General features: G+C 34.0%; 1 long non-coding RNA gene across 1 annotated transcript; it reads right to left on the bottom strand.

Moving 5' to 3' along the window:
* Window positions 1–221: 221 nt before the first annotated feature.
* Window positions 222–12,910, bottom strand: LOC112653934 (uncharacterized). Its single transcript, XR_003132643.2, has 3 exons — window positions 10,797–12,910; window positions 5,117–5,331; window positions 222–413 (listed from the first exon to the last, which is right to left on the bottom strand). It is a non-coding gene; the product is annotated as an uncharacterized LOC112653934 (long non-coding RNA).
* Window positions 12,911–13,421: the final 511 nt, after the last annotated feature.

Here is a 13,421-nt window from a genome sequence, read left to right as displayed (position 1 = left end):
TTGTATACTTAATAATCTTTATCACAAGAGATCAAAATGTTTTAACAGATCTTATTTATAACATGGGGCAATGGTGGGCATGGTGGGGCAATGGTGGGCATTATGATTCTTTTTCTTTAAACTTTGTAATAAAAAATCTGAAGTAGAAAGAAATTAAATATTCTTAGCTTCTTAGAATAAAAAAGTGGCATATATCATTATCAATGAATGATTTGCTTTTAATTCACAAAATGAGGCAGTATGGAATACCAGTTGATAAAAATAAAATATTTGCTTCTCAACTCTCTACTTCTATGAAATGAATTGTCCATAGCTATTTCTTTGATGGCAGTGGTGGTGATGGTGGGGGTTGTCCCAATTTGGTGAAGTCAACTTAATACCTTCTTTTCCTTTATTTCGATGAAACATTATTTCTAGAAGAGAATACACAAGCATTCATAAAATTGAAATTAGAATAAATATTACATATTCTCTTTACTCATAATTGTCATTTTATAATAGTAAATTTATTGTATATTATAATAAACAAGGTCTAAATTTGTCAAGTTCTAAAATTAATTAGTATTGAATTTACTTAAAATGGGACTTTCTGAATATGCTTATTATAGACCTCTTTACCCTATCTTTCTTCTTGCTAAAATCACACACTTTTAAATTCTTCACTAAACTTTTGACATTATTTAATTTTCTAGATTTTTCCCATTTCAGTGGAATTCTATTAAGGATACATTTGATAATAAAAGCTAGAGTTAACTCCTAAGTTGAGTGAATTATTGTTTAAGGAGAGCAAAGTTGATTAGGGAAAAGAAATGATGGGGACATCAGGGAAATAGTAGAAGGGTTCTGAAAGGGATAAAAGCATATTTATATGACAAATTTGCTTTAGTTTATTAGTAAACTCTGAGGACATTAGAAGATCTTTTTTTATCCTCCACTCTGCAGTGATTAGTACAATGCCTGGCACCAAATAAATATTGGTTGCATAAATTGTAGATGAGTACACACCAGTCCAGTCTCAATGTATGATTTCTTCCCCTAAGTGTTTTAGTATGTCCAAGGTGGGATTCAATTTACCTTGGCAACCAGCTTTATAACTATGTTGAAGTAATATAATAATTCTAGAACTCAGTTATGTCTAGCTCTTAACATATCTTTGTTTTAAAAGGACTAAACTAGCTATATCTAGAAACTATTGTTCTCTTTTTGTCTGTAAAGGTCTTAGAGTTCAAATATATAAAAAGTTATAGGCATTGTGTAAATCCTTAGTAGATTTAGTTTTTGATTAATCTGTTTAGAACTCTGAGAATGTAGGAGAAAAGACAATGTTATTCCCATTTAAAAATAATAATAAATATAGTAAAATTGGAAAAAATTTACATGTCGCCTTAATCAACTTTATTTTTTTCCTCATTTTTACTCTCTATTTTGAGGCTTTGACATTTGTGGTAATACATTTCACAAATTTCCATTTATGGAATAGGAATTTAGAATTAGCACAAAAAATAAATAAATTTAACAACTCTGGGAAGCATTATAAGAGCAGTGGGTACTCCAACCAGAAAATAATCTAAATTTTAGAGGCAATTAACATTTACTACATCACTATAATATTTAAGAGGGCTTCGCTAACAGGAATAGTTAGGTATGTGATGGGTCTAGTGTACACTCATGAATATTAATAGATGTCAGAGATTCCACTAATTATCAAGCATCAAATAGATTCCAAAAATAATATTCAACATTATTTAGCTAAAATTTCTTAAAAATAGCCATTATATGTAATGAATATTCAAGGTAATTTAGAAACTCATGTAGGGATTAAAGAATTTTGTGGTAAGCAGAATAATGTTCCCATCTCCCACTCCACACTCCAAAGATGTCCACATCTTAATCCACGGAACTGTGAATCTGCTACCTTAAATGATAAAAAAGGACTTTCAAACTGTTATTAAAGTTAAAGATATTGAGATAGGGAGATTATTCTAAATTACCCACTTGGAACCAGTCAAATCACATTTCTTAAAAGTAGAGAATCATTCCTGGATGTAGTCAGAGAAAGACATGTGACTATGGGAAGTCAGGGAATTACAATGTTCATTTTGAAGATGAAAGGGTCCATGAGCCAAGACATGCAGGATGCCTCTAAGAAGTTAGAAAAGGCAGAAAAAATCCTACCCTGTGTCCAGAAAGGAACACAGATCCACTGACATTTGCACCTTAGTCTGGAGAAACCTGTATCACATTTCAAACCTACCAAATGTTAGAGTTATAAATGTGTATTCTTCTAAGCCACAGAATTCATGGCAATTTGTTACAGCAGCATTAGAAATCTGATACTAGCTCCAAAATAGATTGCATAAATTCTTGATAATTATTTATTATAACTAAATCGTTTTATTGAAGATTCAAGGTCAAATACATGTTTAGCAATTTCAGCACTAAATGGAAATATATGAAAAGGCTTCTTCCTTAAAATTACTGTTGCTAGACTGGTATACATTATGAAGCAAAATGAGGAAAAATTGAACTGACAATAATTCTTACTACATATCTGTGCTGGTACTCATCAAATGTTACATCACTAATTATAATAATAATGGTGTTATGGTTTTCCATTTAGCAGATGAAGAAAGTGAGTCTTGGAAGATTAAGTCAGATTCCTAATCTCCAGAACGTTATCAGTAAGAGTCTACATTCTAAGGCAGTTTCTAAATTTGCCACTACATGGCTCTGTAATAATTCCTATTCTATTTCTTGAATCCATTCCTTCCCACTCAATTTGCTGTTTCTAATCATCTATGGAGCAGGGGAATCAAATGAACTTATTTTCTTAGAGTTGAATATAAAAGCAGAGTTGGGTAATGATAAGGACATAAAGGTCAATCTAAGAATGAAATTCATGAGCTTCAGCTGATGAACTTTTTATATCCATATTCATGATATGAGGAGTATGCTAGTTTTTGGACTGGTGTGCACTGTTACTAGTGTGCCTCTAATGGCAGAGACAAATCCATTGAGTGAGCTAGCTAAAAGTTTGGTCATAGGAATGCATGTTTATGTCCCTCCAAAATTTGTATATTGAAATCCTAACCATCAATGTCATATCAGTAGGAGGCCTCTGGGAGGTAATTAGGACATGAGAGTGAAATCCTCATGAATGGTATTTGTGTCCTTCTCAGAAGAGACATGAGAGCTTGTTCCTTCTTTTTCTGTTTTCTGCAATGTGAGGACACAAGGAGAAGATAGCTATCTGAAAACCAAGAAAAGGCATCTCATCATATATCAGATATGCCAGTGCATTGATCTTGGATCTCCTGGACTCCAGAACTTTGAGAAGTAAATGTGTAAGCCACCCTAGTCTATGGTATTTTTGTTACAATAACCCTACTAAGACAGTTGTCAACCTCAGTAGAGGGTATATTATTCAAAGTGTTTACATTTTATGATTGAAGTCAAGGGTTAGTTAGCTTCTTAAGGCTGCCATAACAAAGTACCAAAAACTGAGTGACTTAAAACAAAAAAAATGTATTGTATCAGAGTACTAGAGGTTAGAATTCCAAAATCAAGTAGTTGACTAGGCTATGCTGGTTCTGAAACCTATAGAGAAGGAACTTTCCTTGACTCCTCCATCTTTTTGTACCTTCATTTGTTCCCTATCTTCTGGCAGTATAATTCCAATTTCTGCCTCTGTCTTCACATGGCATTCATTCTTCTTTGTGTATATTTTATGTCCAAATATAGCTCTTATATAAGGACACTTGCCATATTGGATTAGGACTCACCCTGATGCCCTCATCTTAACTTGACTACATCTGCAAAGAGCTTATTTCCAAATAAAGTCACATTCACAGATATGGAGTATAAGACTTAAACATAGTTCTTTGGGGGGCCATTTCAACACATAGCAAGAGTAATGGGCAAGTTCCAGGGAAAATTGAGAAGAAATATTCATAAGATGAACTAGAATGTAGAATGGCAAATATTTGAGCAAGGATTATGGGAGAATTCCAAAACTACCATTTGGATGGTGTTTGGATATTATGGTACTTCCTGTGGCTCTTAGATTCCTGATATGGTAGATATCCTAATGAAAACTTTGACAGCTCTCTTCTTCTTTTTTTTTTTTTTCTGTCCTAGTTTTTTATTTTTGGTTAAATGATCCTTAGATAAATGGGAGTGACATGTATGTGCTATGATGGTAAGAGAAGAGAATAGTGCCCATTGAACTCAGCTATAAAAAAGAGCCTCGTACTTCTCATAAGGACTGAGATTGTAATTAGAAATTGAACTGGTTCTTTCAGAAAAAGAGGGATGGATGCAGATGAGTAACAGGAAGGGAGTTTATCTCTTATGTGAAAAAATAAACCTTAAACAGAAAGGACGGACCAAGGACAGACTTGAAAAGGGAAACTTAGACAAAAACTCTGAGTAAAATCCTACTTTTTAACTTCAATAATGAATCCATAGATTTTTCACAGAGTACAAATCGTATCTTAGATAATCAGACATTTAACCACTTGGTTATGAAAATATCATTCTGAATTATTAGACCATTAACTCAGCATGAAATATAATCCCCAAAAGATAGCAAGGATTTATGTACATCTGTCATCTTCTTCAAGTCAATAATAATTTTCTAATGAGTTTGATTTTTACCAATAATAGGTATATGAAAAAAATTCACAGGACTAGTTTTTTTAAAAAAAGAGAAAGAAGTGACTTTGAAATTTTGCATATAGAACCTTGATCAATATTTAGAATACAAAAGAAGTAAAATACAATAAAGTTATTTTTGTGATCTCATTTGTACTTCTTAAACAAGTAAGTCAAACAAGTACATTCTTTTTGTTGTTTCTGTGGATAAATCTCTCAGAAAATAATTGACTATAATCGTTCAGCTCATTCTAATTTTGTGAATACAGTTTTCACCTATTTCTCTAAATATTTGCTTCTGGAGGATGTTAAATATATTTTATCTATGAAATTTCTCTCTACAATTCAATATGGAAGCTAAGGAGTTATTTACTTCTATTTCCTATTAGCCATGTTAATGGCAAAGTCTATCATTCCCAAATTGCACTATTCTTATCTGAAATTTAAAAACTTACAAACTTACTTTCAAGTATATTTTCATAATATTCAGTAAATCCTGGCATTTTCTGCTTAGCATAATAGCTAAAAGCTTAGTACTTGAAGTCAGAATGCAGAGTTTCAATTTGACCTCTAAACCTGTTCTTTCTGCTATGAAATGAGGACAATAATGTTGCTGAGCTCAGAGGATCCTGGTGGGCATTCAATAAGGTCTTATTTATGAGGCATGTGTACCAGTACCTGTCATGTAATCAGCAGAAAATAAATGTTATCTATTAATATTATTGTTAAATATATTTTCAGAATTAACCATAACTTTGGTTTCAAAACTTCTAAATAAAAAATCACCTGTTAAAAAAACAAAATTACAAAAAAGAAAAGAAAAAGGAGACCGAGTGAAGGAAGGCAGAACAGATGGAATAGAATGAAAAAGTGTTTTTGCAATAAACCATCACTACTTCCATTATGAGCAACAGTTCTTGTTTCCTCTAGAATAACCCATGTGATACATATGTTCAAAGATACACAGTACCACAAACATTCCTTTTAAAACAACTCTTATTTATTTTACATTGTTAAAGAACATAAATGTAGCACATAATGATATTTCTTAAAATATATCTTTTTAAAAAAATTTCCTGCAGACAAAACAGACCCATACACTTCTTTCTATGAGCATGATCTCACAACTAGTCCAACGTTTATCATGATAAAAATGTATCTTCCAATAAGCAAATCCCCTAAAGGGGAATGGAAGACCCCCAACTAGCAGGACCAGAAGTCCCTTTATTTCACAAAGAAAATGGAAAATATATTCAAATATTACTTATTTTATTCACACTGCATCCAAAACACCATTTTAGAATGAAGAATTAACACAGCTTAGTTTGCTGTGTTAATCAGGTCTAACCAGATAACATAAACCACCTGAGTATTTAAACAGAGTAATTCAGAGAATATGTAATATGCAAACAACAGAGGATTGGTTATTCAAGTGAAATAAAAGCTAAGAATGCCTAAAGGGGGAGAATGGATCAGCCCACAGATTAGCAATATCAAGGAGCTACGTGACCTCCAGGCTGGAGGCACAAAAGAAGTGATTTTGGAAGGACCCAGACCCAGGATGATAGACTGGAGGAAGCAGATTACACGGTTTATCTGGGAACATTTGCACCCACTGAGGAGACAGAATCACTCTCGTGTAATACAAGATAGAGAGGAGGATCAACTCATCTACTCCTTCTCTACCTCAACAAACAATCTCCCAACAATCCCTTCCATGGGCCATCCCTAGTTACAATTCAATTGACTAGAATCCTAGGAAATCTAGCACCAGCTACTCCCTAATACATAGCAAAGAAAATCACAGGGGTGGATGCGGGCATTTAATCAAGGGCAAAAAAGTGCTTAAAAAAGCACAATACATGTTAGATTGATCATGTGGATTGATTATAACTTGGATAGAAGGATGGATGGATGGATGGATGGTTGGATAAATCAGAGGAGAAAGAATGAGAGAGAAGTAGGCAATCCACCTTGGATGATAGCAACAATGAATATGTTTCAATGTGGAGTTTCTTTGTTTTGATGCAGGTTTAGTGACGTTAACTATTGTGTTGAATCATAAATAATACATATTTGTTCATTGCATGACATTTGTGTTTATTATCATTTCTTTCTGAAAACTTTTCTAATAAAAAATATCAAGTGACATATTGCTATTGTTTTTTTCCCTCTTTTAGGGATGACTGCAGAATTATAGCTATTCTCTCATGTTTTGTAATGTCTTTATTTTCACAAATTATGGTTTCTTTAAAGATAAACAGCACCAGCAGCAGCAGCTCTTTGGTTCACTTAAAGACCCAGTTATAATCCATGTTGTTCTATTTCAATGAGTAACATATATTCTTTATTTGTGAAGGAGTATATTTCTACCTCTCAGCTTATTGATTAGAAAGCCTATCTCATTTTGCTTCATAAATATAGTACTTATTCACAGCTTTGAAAATCCAGGTTATTGCAACAGGCATTGTGGTTATCTTTTTCTATAAAGGAGTTAGTGAGTCTGCTTCAGAGTCTCTATGTAGGAGTCTGGATGGCCAGGTCGAAATAATTACCTCAATATTTTGGGATCTCAAACTGATCCTCTGGGGTTTTCAAGGTAAAAATGTTTGTGTGTTTAAGAGAATATTAATCCACTTTGGTCACACAGCAAATAATGCAAACTAATATAAGTTTTCTCTTCAGTTTTCCCATTTCTAATTATTGTCAGTATTAAATATGAAGCCATCAAATGTGCTCAATCAAAACATATCTTCAGACTCTAGATATAGAAAAGTTATTGAAAGTATTTGAGAAGGCTCTGGGTTCTGTGTTAAAGTTTTGGCTTTCCTTTTATAATTGTCAGATTTTTTCCTGTGGCTTCTCTCCACTTTCAACTTATCCTTCCAATTCTATCATGGATTTTGATATAATTTAATCATGCCAGATTAACATCTAAATAAGAGCTTAGTTCTGACTGAGGACTGAGTGGGTTGAAAAGTAATGTGTCTAATGTGCATCAGTTTTACTACATGTACTTTTTGACATTAATATTGGCTACTTAACATGATTTTTTTCACCTTTTTTTAGACTTGGCTAAGATTGCATAGTTTAGGTTGTCTAATTATCTTGGTATATAACCTACTACTGTACTTTCTCTCTTATCACTCAGAAATAATAAAAGGATGCTATTTCAACATTTTGAAAATAATTCAATTATTAAATTTTTCCTCCTGTTTAAAGACACTTAATTGTGATGGTTATTTGAATAAATCATTTAGTCCTTAATGATGATTGTATAAATAGTAACAATGTACATGGACAGAATGAGGTAAACATCCAATTATTCTCTGTATTGGTCAGACTACAAATCTGTGGAAGCCACAAGCAATTCTAAATATGGGGTTATTTACATAGGAATAATGGAGCGAATTCGAAATTGTTAAAAACCAGTCCTTTATCTCCTCATAGCCTAATCATATGAATTATTCCTGCTTCGTAATAGAAACTTTTTAAAATTGGTTTTAAATAATGTTTATACATTTTACATATAAATGTAAACATTAATAAATAAGCATTACACACATAAATACATGATTTAATTACTACTACACTTGTGTTTGGTTGGTATTATATCTGTGTGCTTTTGTTGTTGTTCTTGTTGCTATGTAATAATAATATACCAATCTCTGATATCAAGAAATAAGCACATGATGTTGAAAATGAGCATACAGATCATTACTGATATTTTTTTTTCATTACTCATATTTAACATGGTATTCACAATTGTTTCTATAGTACCAAGCATTTATGGGGAGCAAGTTAAAGTGATTTTTAGAGTATGTTGAAATATTGTCTAAAATAACAATGATTTTTGAAAGCTTACAATATTTATTGATTTATTCACTGCTGTTAAAATACCCTACTTCCTCAAATGACTGAAATAATCACAAAATGTTAAGACCTACTATGTGCAAGGTATTGGGGGATACAAAAATAAGTGATGCTCATAGTAACGTTATTGATATGTTTATGGTATCAGTGCAGTCTTACTAAGGGAAAAAAGAAAAAAAACCAGGCAGGTAATAGCAAACTAGAATACATGGCAGCATTTTAAAATATTTATTGATCTCAAAAAAATGTGATGGAGGCATAGGGGAAACATAACTTACTTTGACATTAGAAAATTTTCATGGAGGAAAAAATAGCTGTTTTAAGTTTTTCAGGTAAATGATTTTAAGAATTGGAAAATGGGAGACCAGATCTTCTCAGACTCAGAGATAAGCATGAGCAAAGATATAGGGTAGGAAAAAGACTTTAGCAGGCAGAAATAACTAAAATATTGGGGAAAAATGCTTGAGGGCAATGAATAATGAAGCTAGAAAGGCAGTTTGGGACAAAGTCATAGAAAGACTGGCATACCATTGAAAAACATCTATCTGGTCTATGTTCTTTTTTTCCCACTTCTCAGCAGATAGCTTCATGTTCGGGTAAGAATGGTGATAAGTCCAGGCTGTGTAAAGTCAAACTGGGTTCTCAAAAATATAGCATGATTTGTAAATGCCCAGGTAGAGCACCTCTTAAAATATACCATAACTTTCGATACATAAGTGTAGTTTCAATTTCAGTCTTTTTTTGAGTGTCTATGAAAATTGTCAAACTTCTTGGAAAAGTCAAAATTTAATTCATTATTAACAAATACCTCAATAAATGAATAATGGCTTGAGTGTCTAATAGACATCTCATATTAAAGTGTCAAATGCAAATCTTGTTCTCTTCTCTCCCAAATCTGCTTACCTAGTTACTACAGCAAATCATATCATGTCAACTCCACTCTTCCATTTTTTAAAATAAAAACCTTGGCATTGTGCTTGTCTCCTTTAGTATGGTTTCAACCTATACTTACTTCTGTTGGCTTGGCATCCAAAATCTATAAAGATTCTTATTACTTCTCAACAGCTCCACAGCTGCCACCTTGGAAATTTTTTTAAGATTTTATTTATTTATGAGAGACATACAGAGTGAGGCAGAGACATAGGCAGAGGGAGAAGCAGGGAGCCCAATATGGGACTCAATCCCAGGACCTTGGGATCACAACCTGAGTGAAAGGCAGACACTCAACCACTAAGCCACCCAGGTACCCCTGCCACCCTGGGAATTTTTACTTGTAATAGATCTTCCTAACTTTACCCTTGTATTTCAGTCAGCTTCAACACATCACTAGCGTGTTTTATTTTGTTTTATTTTGGACAGTTAAGTCATGTCCTTGGTTCAAAACCCTGGGAAAAGTCTCTGATGATTCATGTTATATCAACTGGTCAAAAGTCTCTGATGATTCATGTTATATCAACTGGTTATGAGGTACCCAGACTGTTGGTCAAACATTATTCTAAGTGTGTCTGTTAGGGTGTTTCTAGATGAGATTAATATTTAAATTGGTAGATAAAGCCTAATGCCCTCTCTCATGTGGGAGATCTTCATCCAATCAAATAAGCACCTGAAAAGGACAAAAGGGCTGAATAAGAGGAACTCCTTCTGCCTTACTGCTTGATTGGGGGTAGGAGTCTTTTCCAGCTTTTGAATTTAAACTGAAAAGTTGGCTGCAAAATCTAGCCTATAGGTTTTCAGACGGGAATTTATACCATTGATTCACGTGACTCAGAGGATTTTGGACAAGGAATAGAACCTTAACGATGGCTTTCCTGGGTTTGCAGTTTGCCAAAAGCAGATATTGGGTCTTCTTGACATCTGTAATCATGTGGGCCAATTCCTTATTTTATGTATATACATGTATGTATGTATGTATGTATGTATATGTACAGTTCCACCCCCCCCCACATACATGCTGGTTCTACTATTTCTCTGGAGAAGCCTGACTAATACAGATTCTTGGTAGTGATAAGAGTTCTAGAACAGAATTTTAAAAATGAGTTTTCTGAATTGGTTTTGGGCCTTCTGGATTGGCTCTCTAATCTGATTAGAGTTGAGATGCTAATGACTCCATTTCTAATAGTAAAGAACACTGATTTGTCTGTGACATGATCTAGCAATGGAGCAATATAGCAATATACAATATCACCACTGGATACTCCAACAATTTCTAAGAAGCAAGAAGCCAGGTGACTTTGTATATGATATCTTCAAGAACAGAAGTACTGTCTTACTTCAAGGGTATGTCAAGACTCCAGTTGTATGTCATCATGTATTTCTCAGGGACCCTGATTGACTTTCTCTTCCACAAGATGTCACAAAGTTCCATTGGTTTGATGATATTATGCTGACCTAGTGAGCCGGAAGTAGAAACTACTTTAGAGTTATTGGTAAGAAATGTACATGCCATAGGATGAAAATTAAATGTGACCAAACTTTAGAGGTCTTTTACCTCAGCGAAACTTTTAGGCATTGTTAATATGGGGCATATTGAGACGTCCATTCTAAGGTAAAGGAGAAATCCTTGTATCTTGCTTTTCCTTAAATAAAAAAACAAGCTCAATCCATAGTGAGCCTCTTTGGAATTTGGAGACAACACATTCCTCATTTAGGTATATTACTCTGGCCCCTTTATTGAGGGACTTGGAAAGCTGCCAATTTTGAGTGTGACCCAGAAGAGAAGGCTCTGGAATATGTCCAGCCTTAAGTGTAAGCCACTCTGCCACTTGGGCCATAAGATCCAGCAGATCCAATGGTGCTTAAAGTTCATTGGCAAGTAGGGATATTTTAAATAACCTATGGCAAACTCCTACAGGTAAATCACTTTACAATTGCAAAATGCAAGCAATTAGCATTTTGGACCACAGCTCTGCCATCCTCCACAAATAGCTATTCTCCTTTTGAGAATCAGCTCTTGGCCTATTACTGGGCCTTTGTAGAGACTAAACACTTAACCATGGACCACCAGTTTACCATGTGACCTGAGATGTTCATCATGAGCCATGTGTTTCTGACCTAACAAGCCATAAAGTTGGGTATGCATAGTAACACTATCACCAAACAGAAGTGACATCATTGGGCACTAGGAGAACCTAAAGGCATAAATAAATTATATGAAGAAGAGACCTCATGGTTTCTACTTCTGCTACATTGCTTCTCACTTCCAGCTGGTACTTATGGCACCATGTGGAGTTCTCTATGATTGGTTGACAGAAGAATAGACTTAGGACTAGTTTACAGATGGTTCTGCATAATATACAGGCACTACCAGAAAGTGGAAAGCTGCAGTGTTACATTTTCTGGGACATCCATGAAGGGCAGTGATGAAGGAAAAGTCTCCCAGTGGGCAGAAGTTTAAGCAGTGCACCTGGCTGTTCACTTTGTTTGGAAAGAGAAATGGCCCCATGTGTAATTATATACCAATTCTTGTACTGTAGACAAATGTTTGGTTGGATGGTCAGGGACTTGGATGGAATATGACTGTAAAACTGGTGACAAAAAAATTTAAGGAAGACATGTATAGCTAGATCTCTCAGAATGACAGAAAACATGAAGATATTGTGTACCACATGAATGCACCCAAAAGGGTGACTTCAGAAGAAGAGGATTTTAACGAGTGGATAGAATGACCTGGTTTATGGATATCAGTCAGCATCTTTTCCTAATCACTTCTGTCATTACCCAGTGGGTTCATGAACAAATTGGCCATGGTAACAGGGATGTAGATAATACATGAGCTGAGCATTATAGTCTTCCACTTACCAAAGACCTCCTGACTATGACCACTGCTGAGTGTTCAACATGCCAGCAGTGGAGACCAACACTAAATCCTTTTATGGCACCATTGCCTGGAGCATTCAGCCAGTATGATGTATGTAGAAACAAACATAATATTAAGTCTTTCCTGAATTTCAATGTATGAAAGGAAAGGGAGATAGACAAATAGTTGATCAAGAATCAAATGTATGCAGAGGTGGCACCTGGCTCAGTTGGGTAAGTATCTGACTCTTGACATCAGCTGAGCTGGCACAGAACCTGCTTGGGATTCTCTCTACCCCTCTCCCTCTGCTCCTTCTCCACAGCTCACAAGTGCCCCCCCACCTCAAAAAAAGGCAATCAAATATATGTGTATAAAGGTGAAAACTATTTTAATGTATCCACCTTTTTCTTCTTCAGTAGTGCTTATTAATCCTTATGCAAATAGCTACATGTCTCTTAAAGCATAAGGCTTTGTTATTAATCCAAGATGTCTACAGAATAAACTTTTGTTCTAGAGGCCAACTTGGAATACAAGCTTAATCATATAGTTTTCCCTAAAGTTGTCTAGGGCATAGCTATGATACATTGTAGTCTATAAGAGAAAAAAAAAACAAAAATGTTTGAAAATAGGTAATAAAAATTTTTAACATATCCCAAACAGGATTATTTAAAAGAAATACATACGTGTATGTCAGCTAATAATAATTAAAAGTAACCTACAAAACAAAACAAAAATTACAATTCAATTAATAGTAAACTTTCCAACAGCCAAGAGAGGCAAAGTTTGTAGAATAATTTATGCAAAATGCTGGACGAAATGATTCATCAATTTTCACTTGTGTACCTAGCAAACTCTCTTTCAAGAACAAGATAAATAAAACCTGACAAAATTTACTGTGAATAGACTCTCCCTAAAGTAATATCGATATCACAGGTATACATATATACACACACATACACAAACATATGATGAATTTCAATAAAAAGTAAAGGATATCTAAAAAGAGAAGCAAGAAAACCTGGCAGGCAAATGCTAATTTAAGAAGATATATAAAATTTTAAACAAATATATTCAGAAAGTAGTAGTAACATCTAATTGT

Source organism: Canis lupus, chromosome 3 (genome assembly GCF_003254725.2).
Source record: "Canis lupus dingo isolate Sandy chromosome 3, ASM325472v2, whole genome shotgun sequence".
Classification (NCBI taxonomy): domain Eukaryota; kingdom Metazoa; phylum Chordata; class Mammalia; order Carnivora; family Canidae; genus Canis; species Canis lupus.
Note: the sequence above shows the minus strand (reverse complement) of the source record. Positions and strands in the feature narration are given on the sequence as shown.